This window comes from Paroedura picta, chromosome 9 (assembly GCF_049243985.1).
Source record: "Paroedura picta isolate Pp20150507F chromosome 9, Ppicta_v3.0, whole genome shotgun sequence".
Taxonomy (NCBI): Eukaryota; Metazoa; Chordata; class Lepidosauria; order Squamata; family Gekkonidae; genus Paroedura; species Paroedura picta.
Window position 1 is genome coordinate 47,594,167 of NC_135377.1, and position 14,789 is coordinate 47,608,955.

The 14,789-nt window shown below is 39.0% G+C and overlaps 1 protein-coding gene across 10 annotated transcripts in view; it reads right to left on the minus strand.

Moving 5' to 3' along the window:
- DLGAP1 (DLG associated protein 1) overlaps positions 1-14,789 on the minus strand; it is a 338,129-nt gene that overhangs the window by 249,406 nt on the left and 73,934 nt on the right. The gene's annotated exons all lie outside the window — the stretch shown is intronic.

Sequence of the window (14,789 nt, forward strand, 5' to 3'; positions counted from 1 at the left end):
TCTCCTGAAGCTGATGCCAATATGCCATAACCCTCTCTGGTGAATGCATAATTTTTCTTTCTTACAAAGCATTACTTACAGTTTTTATTTTTTTAATGTCAATAAAAGCATGCTTTCTTCAGCAATATGTACTCCTCCAATGAACAATTCCTCCATTCAATAAAACCTGCTACTATAAAATTACACCTTTCAGGAACAACAAAATCTTCCATACATGTTGACATCTGAACAGACTGACATTTCAGAATTGCCTTCCCTTTCTTCTCCTCACAACAGACACCTGTGAGGTTGTGCTGAGAGAGCCCTGATATTACTGCTCAGTCAGAACAGCTTTATCAGTCCTGTGGTGAGCCCAAGGTCACCCAGCTGGCTGCATGTGGGGGAGCAGAGAATCAAACCCAGCTCGTCAGATTAGAAGTCTGCACTCCTAAGCACTACACCAAGCTCTCCAAAAACATCAAAGACAAAAAAATCTATTCCTGACTAAAAACAACAGATATATAGAGAGAGTTCCAGCACCTCTGGTGCTGCTAAAAAGGTCATTTTAACTATTGTACTATAATAGCTTCTTGAAGCTCCCTGAATTCCATCTACCCCAAAATGGAGTGCATGCATGTGAAATGAACTCCCTGGGGATGAAGTTTTGCCTTGTTCTACATACCACTTATAACCATATGCCATGCCACTCATTTGCAGCATGCTATCATGGAGCTCAGGGGATTTTTACTGCAGCATGCTAACCCATGCATACTGAATGCCACATGGTAAATTAAATGTATCTACATTAGTCAGATGACTGACAGTCAACCAGGTGCAAATGCCCTGGCCATCAGTATACATTGTAGTTTGGAGGTCATTTTGAAAAAAAAAAACAGGAGTCTTTTCTAAGTGAGGAGTTTTTCACCAGTTCTTATTATCTCTAAACCTCATACAAATGAGAGGAAAACCTTCTCCCCATGCTTTCTGCTCATGACACATACCTCAGTGAAACGAAGGGGCCAGTGGCAATAACAAACATTATTCCGAAAGATCACTCAACATTCGTAGACCCCTAATGAAGAGGATGCAAGGTTTCATTTTATTCAAACATAAAACAACTTTATTTGGTAATTTGTATTTTCTTTCAGTCTCAGCAACAGGCTACCAGCAACTGAAAATCTGAGGGTCTAATGATCCAAAGTCATGCTGTGGACAGCAGTAGAAAAACTCAGCTCTTCCTGGGTAACTCAGCAGCACTTTATTCTAAAATTAGAAGTCTCAAACTTTTCTGCAATTAAATCTAAAAGTCCCTGATTTCAGATGTATGGGTAATGACTGAAAAAAAGAAAAATGAAAAAGTTGGGATAAGCACACTCCACTGTGCTAGATTTATCAGTAAAACATAAGCGTTACTCACAGGGCTTATTGCGAGATTTTTTCACAGATATTGTTTCTTATTATAATATTTCTACCATTATTATTTTTATTTATCATATGGCATGTGTAGTGTAGCCAGGAGATCCGGGAAACAAATGCTGTCCAGAGGTGGTTTGCCGTTGCCTGACTCCATGTCATGACCCCTAGTGTTCGTTGGAGGAAACCCATCCAAATCCTTGAAGGTCTCCCTTCCAAATTCTAGCCAGGCTCAGACCTGCTTCCAGAATCTGATGGGATCAGGCTTCCCTGGGCTATACAGGTCAGGTCACTTCTAGTGTTCAATATGAACTTTTACTGTGGTTTCTGAAAATGTGGGATTTTTTAATTGTATCAGATGCAGCTTTTTGATGATATCGTTACACTGTGGTATTGCAAATAATGGACAGAGTTTTTTCCTTCTAATGCTCAACTAAATTCTTATACGAAAGGTGAAAAAAAGACCTATACATCTCATCTCCCAAATTCCTATTCTTGAGTATCAGTGAGGACTAGAAACAAATGCTTTCGGATCAGTAATGGAGTGCCACCTTTTTTTCCTTACAGTCTCAAGAAGCACCATGCAATGAGAAATAAATGACTAAAATCTAAACAGAAGTAATTACACAATTCTGGAAACAACCTCCAATCACATGCCGGACATACCAGTCAGTTTGGGTTTCATATTAAAATCTTTTGAATAATTCCACAAAATAGGCATAGACCATTTGAAATGTCTACTGCCCTGTATATGGTCTGCTTTCTCTGTTGCTGCAGTACTGCTACTACCATGATTGCTTGACTGCTGATACCACGTTTTCAATTTTAATGCACATAATGAGCTCCAATTATGTTGGAAGTGCTCAGCATGAAAAGGGTAATTTCAGAAGATAAAAATAATCCTTTAAAGCTTATTCTTTCTTTCATCCTGACCTTGACATGGCTGAGTCACCTAATCTTCTTGTCTTTTCACATGACCACCTCTCCCTGCAGTACAAGTAAATATGCTGAATTGCTCTATTTTCACACTTCATGAAATGGAAGTCATCAAAAGCAGCACATGCATAGTCGTGATACAGAATTAAAGTATGTTTTGGATTGTATAACTATTTTATTGGTATAGGTTTTTTTTTAATTAATGTGATTTTTTTCATGCCAAAGCAAGAAATTCCTAGATTGTGGGATAATGTGTCAAGAACACTGCGGGTGGGGGGGGAGAGGGGGAGAGGCATAACAGGTTTCATTCAATCCTTGGAATAAATGAACAAGGAGACGTATCAGAGTAGTTTGAAATTGTTTTGCTCCATTTTAACCTGTAGTGAAATACCACCTGCAGAGACACAGTATTTCAGAATACTGCTGACCTAATACTGTGATTAATGCTGTGAGCTACACCCAGCGTAGCTTCTCTAATCTCCAGGCTTTCTAATTTATACCATAGATGGATAGGCTATCAGTAGGGAATTATGAGGATTACTTCCTGTTTATCTCTCCTTTGCAGAGACACTTCTCTGCTTATGGAATTATCATAAACCCTTCAGCTATATTGCTACTTCTGTCCTCACTAAGTTGTATGGTTACCTACAACCAAGATTGAAAATGGTAGCCAAATTATTATTAAAATAGTACAGTGGATGATTTTGTTAAACACAGTTGCCAAAATGTATCATGTTATTTCACTGAGAAGGCATTTTGTTTGCATACCACCTTGTGTAAAATCAAAATACACAACTGTGATTTTTTTTACACAAATTAGGTTTTTTCTAACATTCAGAAGTTGCTTCTGAATCTCCACTGTACAAACCTGCATGGCAATATCTGGTTAAAAGAGCAAGATTCCAGCAGCATCTTAAAGATGAACATTTTTGGCAGGGTATGAGCTTTTGAGAGTCACTGCTCATTTCTTCAGATCCAGCTAGAATGTGAGTCTATCTGTCCTACTGATTGGAAAATGGAGTGACTTCAGATTCCAGATGACATTAGCAGACAAATGACAAGCTCATAGCCTCATACAAATTTTGTTACTCTTTAAGGTGCTACTAGACTCATACTCTTTTCCACTACACCAGACAGACCACCAGTATCTGGGAATACTTTGGGGCTTTTCTATACACCATAAATTTAGTGTCATGCTTACCATCTTCTAGAGCCTCTTGTGGCGCAGAGTGGTAAGGCAGCCGTCTGAAAGCTTTGCCCATGAGGCTGGGAGTTCAATCCCAGCAGCTGGCTCAAGGTCGACTCAGCCTTCCATCCTTCCGAGGTTGGTAAAATGAGTACCCAGCTTGCTGGGGGGTAAACGGTCATGACTGGGGAAGGCACTGGCAAACCACCCCGTATTGAGTCTGCCATGAAAACGCTAGAGGGCGTCACCCCAAGGGTCAGACATGACTCGGTGCTTGTACAGGGGATACCTTTACCTTTACCATCTTCTGAAGATGCTATATTCCGGCCACTCCACATGACATCACCAATCTCTCGAGTGTGGCCAGCCAACTGCTCACTACATCCACTATTTTATAGTGGATTCACCAACCTAAAAAGCACTATCCCCCAACAGACAACCAGCAGGCCACCAGCACAAGAAATGTATGGAGGCGAAGAAGTGCTACATCCACCTCCAATGTCCCGCCCTTTCACCTGCCTCCTTTCTTTTTATAAAATGGAGAACCATGTGGATCAATAAATGGGCGGACACATGCCTCAGCTGTGATTGTCTGTTCCTCTATGAATATGGGGATAGACATGTAAACGAATAAGTCTATTTAAAAAAAAGAAAATTCAGCACTCACCGGAAGTTCATATGACAATCAGCCATGCCGGGAGGGGATTGGTTGGTGACAGTGGTAGGCAGGCCAAAGCACAAGACAACTAAAGCGCTTTGCTCTCTCTTCTCATGTTTCCGGCAGCAAGTGAGGAGTGCAAGATGGGCAAAAAGTGCCCAGAAACATTTGAGACAGCTCAAGAGGTGTGGAGTGCTGGTGAGTCGTGTGTATTTCTTGCACTTTGCATTACATCAGGCTTCATGCGATAATGCCCAATGTGCGAAAAAGCCATTAACTATATGAACAGCTTAAACAATAATAAAAATCTGTTATTATTGAGGGTGTTTATGTAGGTAATAGAATGTTTATATAGGTAATAGAATATTGACATGTATTGGCTTAGTGGTATTTTAAGCAACTTCCAAATTCTAATTATTACAGAAAATATCACAGTGCTGTATTATTTGGGATAAAAATGCAGCCAATGTGACCGTATTAATAATCTTCATAGCCACAACTTCAAGTTGAAATGAAATATACTTTAGTATTTTCATCACTTTCTTTAAATATTTATTTTCAGTTTCAAACTGGGTTTTCAAGAAGAATGATCTCTCAAAAGATTTCCTGACTTTGCCGCTTTGCTCTATTCTGATTAAAAATAACATGAATGCTATTTGTGAAACATAACAAAAGACCGATTTAAGTGGATAGGTGTGTTGGTCTGAAGTAGCACAACAAAATTTGAGTCCAATGGCACCTTTAAGACCAACAAAGATTCATTCAAGGTGTGAGCTTTTGTGTGCATGCACACTTCCTCAGACAACAGAGGCTAGCAACAAGTCTCTTTTAATTACTTCTTTTCACAACTGGGAAAGCGTTTGCTATTAATCACTAACCTTAAAAGTTTTATTCCCCCAATGTTTTTGTGAATGATAATTGAACCCAAAGGACCGATTTACTTTTCTAGCAAGGAATTATCATACTGTATATTTAGGATGTTGTGATGCTGTTTACTAATTGCTAGTAATTTAATTTCTCCTTATATCTGTACTTGACCGTTTATGCACTGGGAACTTCACTGCCCCAGCTCCCATGCAGGAGCACAAATCTGGAATGGATGAGGCGCACTGGGCCGAATGCTCCTCTGTGTGGGTGCAGGAAGATGTGGGGCAACCTGCGACAACTAAAACTCTAGCCTGCAGCCTGGCATGAAACCTCCATTGCATAAACGGTTCTCATTTGATCCCCGTTCCATTGTCTGAGGAAGTGTACATGCACAAGAAAGCTTACACCTTGAAAAAATCTTTTTGGTCTTAAAAATAACAAAAGACAATGTAACGAGAAATCAAATAATTGTAGATAAAATAAAGAAAATTAGGACAATCATCCTACTCATCCCTAAATAGTCTAGATTTATTTACAATACAAGATTTGGGTAGTTTTATGCTTTATTTTTTCTCTTTTCCTCTTAATACGCTATGCAAAGGGACGGCTAAATGAAATAGAATTCCTGCATTTGATTATGTCCTGTTTTATTTATAACTGGTCACATTCACATGCTATCAACCAAGGATAACGATCTTCTTTTCCTCCCATAGAAAATGCAAGATGTCTTGGCATTACCAAGATAAATATGACGGGATTTACAGAGGAGTATTTTTTTTTTAATTCTGAAACAAAATCATCTATAAGTTACAAATCCCTCCCTACTCCTCTCTAAGAATGCATCAGAGTAAGTACACATTATTGGATCAGATATGGATAAGGATCTGCACAGGCATTTGCAAACGTCTTTCTCTCTGAAGTCTTACTGTAACTGAACTTGTTAGCCCTTTGTTATACACTTTCTTTTCCTCCATCCCTTTCATTCAAATGACAAGGGCATCATTAAGGGAGAGCATCCTATACAAATGCAGAATTTTCATAACTGTATTTTAAGCACTTGTAGGAAGCAAAGCACTTGTAGGAAGCAAAAGATCAACTGGAGGCTGCTTTAGTCAAGTATCTTTTCACAGAAACTTCAGAATCTGTAATAGTGCCCTTAAACTAAGAGCTTTTTTTTGTATCCAACATTTTCTACCCGAAGGAGTCTCTAAGTGGCTTACAAATACTTTCCCTTTTTCTCCCCATAACAGACGCTCTGTGTGGTAGGTGAGGCTGAGAGAACTCTGAGAGAACTGTGACTGACTCAAGGTCACCCAGCTTGAAGGAGTGGGGAATCAAACCTGGTTCTCCAGATTAGAGGCTACTCTTAACCACATACCAAGTTGGCTCTCTTACAGCATAGGCCTTAACCAAAAGGATGGATGATTAAGGACAGCAAGATGTTATTCCCACTTTCAGCTCAACTAGATTCTATTTATTTTATTTCCATTTTGCCAGTCGAATGCAATTATTTAGAATACATGTGTCTAAAACCAAAATATAGGTGGCCTTGCTATTGAGTATGAAAAGCCATATATGAAATAATTTGATTGCCCCTATAATTTCAAAAAATAGCCAAGAATGTAAACATGCACTTCCCTATAATTTTGTTTTATTGTGGTCTTTTTCTGACCACTAGGAATACAAAAGAACCATCATAGACTCTCAGCAAGCCACAAAGGGGGGGGGGGAATCCTATTAGAAACAATTGCATCTTCAGTGGATGAATGCAATTGGATGAGAGCCCATTTTAAAAACTACTATTCTTATTCTTAACTAAAAACAAAGTGGCATTCCAGTTATATCCATGAACTCTATTCAATTATTTGAAATGACATTTGTTAATTATCTTTCTCACTAACTGCACAAAATCCCAACCCTAGCAGAGGCAAATGGGAAACGAATTGAAACTGACAGTAATTATCTTGATTGGCTATGTTAGGCTGTGAGGCTTTTATCCTTTTATGACTCTCTTGAGCACAAGTAAAGAAACATGTATAGTTGTAATATATAGGAATGATATATGCTCAGAAACATACTAGAAATATTCCCAGTGGTTAGCTGTCAAAAGAACATTCAACTGTTTTGAAATGGACCAGCCCTAAAACAATGATGTGGTTAAGTCAAATGTTTACCTACATGAGGTACCAAAATCCCTTCTAAATTCAGACTCAACTACATAAATAATGCCACTTGCTTTAGATTCTCTCCCAGATGAAACTATTCTTACTTATAGGTTATTGATATGTCGTAGCTTTGACTGTGGTTATATTATTCTATAAATATATGTATTGTATAGAAGAACTTTTGAAAATGCATTGCCTAGACAACTATCATTCTCCATTCTCCATTATCAGGCTAATCTGGCATTTCTACACTTTTCAGTTTAATGCTTGTGACAAAAAATCAAAAATAATTATACAATTTGCATTGACGAGAAAGCTAGCAAAATGTAAAAATGAGTACGGTTGTTTAGTTTTCGAGTATGCTTGCAAATATATTACTCAGGAATGCCTACTTTTTCATTTCAGGTAACTCAATGGATGTAATGCATGAAGATAAAACAAATGTTTCTACTATAGTCTGCTCACTAATCATGTTATAAAAATAAGGTATATATTAAGACTGCAGCTTCAACTGAGAAAATCTAGCGAAGGGGGAAAGAGACTGGTAAGGGGAAAAACAGCAGGCTACGTACAGCAGCAGTGGGAAAAGTAAAAGCTACTCACGTTGATTACATAATGCTGCACAATCAATCTTCAAAGATGGCTCTCAAAGTTGGGAAATTACTGTTCTGGGCTAAACTCAGCTGGAGTAAAAGGGCAAGTGTTTTGTCATACATAAAAGATGCGGAACAAAGGATGGGGTATGCTCTTGCTCTCTGCCTTATAGACAAAAAAGATGTTTCCAAAAGGAAATGCTCAGAGAGAAGTGGAATTTTCTTCCATGAAACCTTTTCTTCCTGCAGGCAAAGAGATAAAAATGGCTACCCAAGGAAATTCACCAAAAAGAAAAAAAGATTTATTGGATCCCTGGTCTATCTGGGGTTATACTTATGTACATTCTAACCCAATACAGAGATAGATTCAAAAGCTATACATGCCAAGTGGAATGAGCCAGATTATAAGGATGAGTTTTCCCTTACATGGGGTGTAATTATAAATAGCAGCCTTATTTGTAACACATCTTGATAAAGTAGAATCATAAGTAAATTCTCTGAATTCTGTACATCTTTCATGAGACAAAGTATAACCTAATGGATGAAAAGTAATTTAAACTATAACAGCTGGATAAAAGATAACACTAATAGGGTTAAATTAGTAATAGGGTTAAATTAGTATTTCTTCTATCTCTAGACTTGCCATAAATCTAAATGCACACTTTAAAGATCATCTTATTCAGGTATGGTATTTAAAAGACTGTCTGGAACCTTTAATTAATGATGCCTGTGCTGACTCACAGTGTCATAACAGATGTAGAACTGGACTTTCCAAACCCTATCCTCTGCTTCAACTATAACAGGAAAGGCTTTGACATCAAAACGGATAGCTATGGAAATGAAGCTGTGTTTTGTATAAATACGTGCAGGGCTCCAGATATGAATTCTAGTGTTTAACACTTTCATTACAGCCTGCACTTTGAAGTAGTAATGACATAATTACAATACCATGATTGACATCATAGTATGTCTTAGCTCATTAAATGTTTAAATAGCAATTCTGATATGAAATATAAATATTATAACAGACACAAAATTCCCAAGATGGTATTTTAACTAGGTTATCTTCACTTGATGGTTTGCAAAGTCAAACTTTTTTTTAAAGATGTTATAACTTGAACACTTGAATATTCTGCAGCAAGGCAAGCAACTGCTTATCCAAGGAAGGAGTCTGTGTGGTTATCTTGGATTTCTAAATCAATATGCAACCCTCTGCTGTACAGCCCACACTCTTCCTGACAGTATCTTGACCTTCAGAAGCACCTTTTTTTGTAAATGCAGAGGGATGCAGAATATGGAGAAAGGGGTTTGTGTGTGTGGGGGGGGGGGGGATGAGTACAGCCATTTTTCTGCTTTCCCCTTCCCCACCAAGCTGAGAAGTTTCACAAGGCATGTGATCTAGGAGAGCTAAACTGTAGGTGTAACACACTTAGCTAACTGGGGAAGAGATGGGTACAAAAGCAGTTAATAGGTAAAATGCACAGAAAACGTTCCCTATAGCTATTAACACTGCAGTTGAAACATGGCACTACAGACTTACTCTGGGTTTCCCTTCTACTCTCTGATCCAGAATAATGGATGTTGTTGCTGCCATACATACATACAATGCAGCATGCAGCGCAAACTCTGCTTTAATATGAAATAAATATGGTGAAGATGGTCAGAAATTAAAAGCCAAGATTTTCTGTACTTTTTCTTTTGAATGTTATTTATGGCTACCACTTTCTACCGCATTGCTTGTTCTAAGACAATGCTATAGGCAATGCAGCAAGAAACAGTGGAAACATTCATTTTGTGAGCCTTAGTTTCTTTTTTTCTTTTTTTTTTAAATAATTTTATTGTTTATTATTATATAAAGCATTTACAGAGAAATTGTGAAGAAAAAGCGACCAGCTGATATGGTTTGCCATCTCTTTTAACATAGATATTCAGTTCCCATCACATATTATTCCTAATCTAGAAGTTTTTACCATTTTTTCTTAGCCAAGTGATTGTTAATACATATGAGCATATGATCTGTTATAAGAATACATTCTGTTATTATCTTAAATGATATTAGGTCAGTCTCCTTCATAAATTGGCCCTGACCCAAGAATTACTACTGCCGTCTTGTTAATGCCTATAAAATATGGTTTGTCATCCTCTTTTAGCATACATATTGACATACATATTCAATTCCCATCGCATATTAATCCTGATCTAGGAGTTATTACCATTTTTCTTAACAAAGTAGTTGTTGATACATAGGAGGGTATAATCTATTATAAGGATATATTCTATTATTGTCTTAGATGATATAAAGTCAGTTCCCTTCATATATTGGACCTGTCCTAAAAGTTACTGCTGTTGTCTTTCCCACAGGAAGCCAGGAGAATACTCCATTGTTCAACTCGTCTTTCAGGTGGTCGCAGAAAATGAAATTGTGTATTTTTCCATAGTAGAGTGTTTCTGATTGTCCTTCTGTCAGGGCCAAAGAAATCTCTTACTTGATTCTTGCTTGTAGTCGCCTTTGAGGAGGCTCTGAATCCTTTGTCAATCTGGATCTCTTCCTCTGGTCGCACAGGAATATCTCCTGATAGCTTCCTAGTTGCTGTCACTTTTGAATAGACTCTTTTTATTTTGCTGATCCAAATCATTTCCTGCTCTGAATAGACTTCCAGGTTTTCGGTACTTTCCTTCCTTGAATCTGTTTTCCCAGGTTCTTCAAAGGTACTTTGGGTTTTTACATCTCTGGCACTCTCTCCCTCCAGTTGATTAACTTCCAGACATTGAAGTTTCACTTGATTTGTTGTTAGCTGAGCTACGTCATCAGCTGGTCTCTCCGGACCATGGGCTCCATCCAAAAGCTCCCCCTTAGTCCCACGAATTTCCTTTTCCAGCTTATTGACTGCTTTCAGTATCTTTGAGTTTCCTTTGCATAACAAATGGAAAAGCTGTGCCTTAGTTAATTCTTCCATAGTTCTAGGCAGACACAAACTATAAACAGAAAGTCTCGTGAGGTCTCGCGGGAGCACGAGCAATCCCTAATTATCAGTTTGTCGATCTCCGTATCAAGTCAAATTCCCCCACTGAACTTTCACCCACAAATCTTCAAAGCACTCTCTTTGTTTGGTTAATGGGTATAATTAGCTGGGAGTCTCTCACTTGGCAAAAGAAGGAATTCGCTTGTGAATTGGTTGAGGGGGGGGGAGGGAAGAGCTTGTGGGAGAAGAGAGAGAAAAGGCAGAAAGCTTTCAATTCTTACTGTTGCAGATTCCAGCTTCTGTCAGCTTCTGCTCCTGTCGATCTGGTAAATGATGGTCTGGGAAGAATGTAAGGTCAGCTGGTCGTTTCAAGCTTGTAAAATTGTTTGCGACAAAGACGCCATCGTGACCTTGAGCACACGCCGCTATTAATCTGGGGAGTTCGGTCCTCCTTCCTCCCCACGGATCTGTAGGACCCTCAGGATGCCGTTCCCGGTTCCTGGGGCGACCGGTGAGCAGATTTGCGTATCTGCTCAGGTCAGCCAGGTGCAGAAGCTCCTGACCCTCGGCATGGCTTAAGAGCTGAACAGAAGTCCAGCTTTTTTATGGCGCCATCTTCAGTCCCAAAAGAGAGCCTTAGTTTCTTGAGAAAAGTGCTGTTCAGACGTTCATAGCTGTGCTTGACATGTCGCATGCATATTTTTAAAAGCCCTAAGGTAAATCTCTCCTTTTAGAAAAGAGTGTCCCACACTGTGGTGCAATGAATCTAGCAACACCTATAACTATTCTCTCTCTCCATCTTTTCTTTTTTTGGGGGAAAGATAATAATCAATTATGAGGCAATATCTTTTGAAATGAAAGATTATCAACAGAAACATAAATTTCCCCTTTTTATTCTTGTGGCCATAGTGAGATAAAACACACAACTTTGAGGACAGATATTTCTTTTCCTTTAATGTTGGAAATGAAACAAAGTATTACAACAAAGCATTTATGAAATGTGCAGATGTTATTCTTCAGGAGAATAGTTTCATTTAGGAAAGTTGTTTTTCTTTTCAGATCGTTTCCAAGATGGGCAAGAAGGTCTCCAGACATACAATAAACAGATTGCTCAAGCATTGTTCCATATTTGTCTGTCAAAAACCAATCTCCAGCTCTGGAAGGGGCCCAGCTCTTTAAATCGGTAGGACAGAAACTATTTTAGCCTTTGTCACCAATGCCCCAGTTGAAGAAACTGGAAGTACTGGCACCTCAGAGTCTTCATGCTAGAGATTTTGCAGAGCACATAACTGAAATAGTCAATATCTCTGGGACAGAATAGGAGAACAAGTGTAATTGACAATGAACAGTGAGTATGTATGTATGTATGTATTTACTTATTTATACGATTTCTAGACCACCACACTTGGCATCAGCCATCTTGTGGTGGTTGGGGAAGGATACACTGCAGCAGTAGAGAAGCCAATACCATGAAGATGTGGGACCCCTTGTTTTGACAAGATTTTGCTGGAACACTGGTTTTGAATGCGCAATTAGGTTTTACCTTTAGGTTTACGTAATAGTTTGTTCAACCACTGGACTCTAAGCCTGTAGTCTGAAGTGGTACAGTCCAGCGACAGATATATCACATGAGGCTGTATATAATAAGTTCTACCTTTCAGAAGCTTCAAGATATGCAGTGTTCAAGGCCATAATATGACAACAATGACCTACCAACCAACTGTACTAAAAAACCACTTCTGAAACACAAAAGCATCAGCTACACACAATATTTTCACTTCCAACATGGCTACCAAAAAGGATTTCAAGTTATAATATAAACTGTGACAATTATTGTATCCTTTGTTCTCCTTAAAAACATCTTCCCCCAAAGCATTATCACAATTATCATGCAAGTTTACCACACATCAGTTTCAATAACTTGCTTTGGAAATATTGCGAGAGTACCAGAGCTGCTTAAGTTATTAAAAATCAAAGGTAATATTTATACAATGTGAAGGCTTCAAAAATTATTTATTAAAACACATATATCCCACTTTTCCTCATGGTTCAAGAAGGCATACAATAACAAAAAATATTTTCAGTTAAAGACAAAATATTATAGCAAACTCCAAATAATTCCTCTCCTGTCCCCTTAAAAACCCTGCTATTTAAAACCACCTCAAAATCCCTGGGAAACATGCAGGACTTGTGGTGCCTTGTGATGATTTCTAAGAAGAAGGAACCCACCTCCACTCCCTCAACTCTTCAGGGAGCCCAGTCCACAGAGACCGAGCTGTAATACAAAAGACCTAGCTTCTGATTAATAACAGAACAGCCTACCTAAATGGTGTAAGCGCCAACAGAGGGCTGCCTGCCTACTGTAGTTGACACACATAACTTACAATATAGTCGGAAAGATGAATTTATACAATAAAAATGTCACTTGAAAATTTCTTCTGCTCACATATCTACAAAGACTTCTATCTAGAATATCAGTAAAAAGACAGCAACTTGAAATAAATAACAGAGCAACCGGATTCTCGACCATTATGTAGGAACATCCCACATAATGGCCAGAGCGACGGCTGGTGAGTCCAAGGTGCTGGATTCCGTCCGCTGCACTGCCCTCTGCTGCTGCCTTCTCCACCCTTGTGCACTCTCCTAAAGGTGGGGGCAGGCTTGGAGGACAGGCAGTGGCACTGTGGTGAACGGGGCTGGGCTCTGGGGCTCTCCAGCCACTACCACTTGCTCTTTCAGGCAGCCCACACTCTTCTGAAGGTAGGGGTGGCATCAGAGGACAAGCGGTGGCAGCAGCTGGCAAAGCCCACAGCCAAGCCCTGTTTGCTGCTACTGCTCATCTTCCAAGGCTGCCTGTGCTCTCCTGAGGGTGTGAGCAGTACGGGAGGACAGGAGGTGATAACACAGAGAACAGGACTCAGCTCTGAGCCTTGCCAGCCACTGCTGGTTCTTTGAGGCTGCCTGTGCTCTCTTTTATACTCTTTATCCCCATTCAAAATAGCAATGCATATCTGCAGCACAACAAAGTTCCTAATGGTGTTGCTAATGTTATCAATGCTAAAAGCTGTTTCCTTCCCTTCACCTAGCAGAATTAGGGAAATCACTAATATGCCTGCCACATCTAGTCAGCATCTTGTCCCTTAATCTAGGGGTCCACTTACACTTTTAGTCTCACACAGTTAATGCAATCATGGCTTTGTCTCCTTTCCTGGGAAATTCATTAAAGATACATCCATGGTACTCACAGGTACTGTGCCCACTTTGGAAAACATCAGGAGTTTGCCCATGGCTTTGTCTTCAGTTTATTTATCATACACACATAATCCAGGTTATTTCTCATATACACAATCATTTCAAATACGTTGCTTAAGGGGCTACAGCGCCCAACAGTCTCAAGGTATAAACTTGTCTATTTAAGGCACATGTCAGATCCCATCTGTGTGTGTATGTTCTTTAATCCAATACACACATCCCTACATGCCTGTAGAGGATCATCTTTTTCCAGAGGTGTTAGTCTTTTTTTCTGTGGACTTCTTCACATTGAGTTGATAGCTATAATTTCCCCCTTGTATTTCTCTTTCACACCCTCCCAACTCTGTTTCTGACCTGTGTGTGTTTAACTTAATTTAGTTTGGTGATTTACTTAAATCATTGTTCTCAATTAAAATTACTTTCATTATTTCAGTCTGGTTCATTAACAGATTCTAAGGGAATAATCCTGGTATACACTGGTGGCGATCCCTTTGTTACGCCTCTCACTAGCTAAATTTCCCAACTCAATCTAATTGGGTAATACTTTCACCACAGCATATGACACTGCCCATCCCAGATGTTATTTTGCAATCCTCACCCTAAAAGTCTGTCCTTCTGCCAAGAATGGTGTTGTTTGGTCCCCACTGCTCTATATGCGTGCCACAATGTAATCTGGCTAAGCAATTCGTGATGCTTGGATGTTTTCCTACCTAAGCAAAGGAGACTGGATGTCTAATCACTTCTAGCCTTTCTATGATTCCCTAAAATATGGAGTTT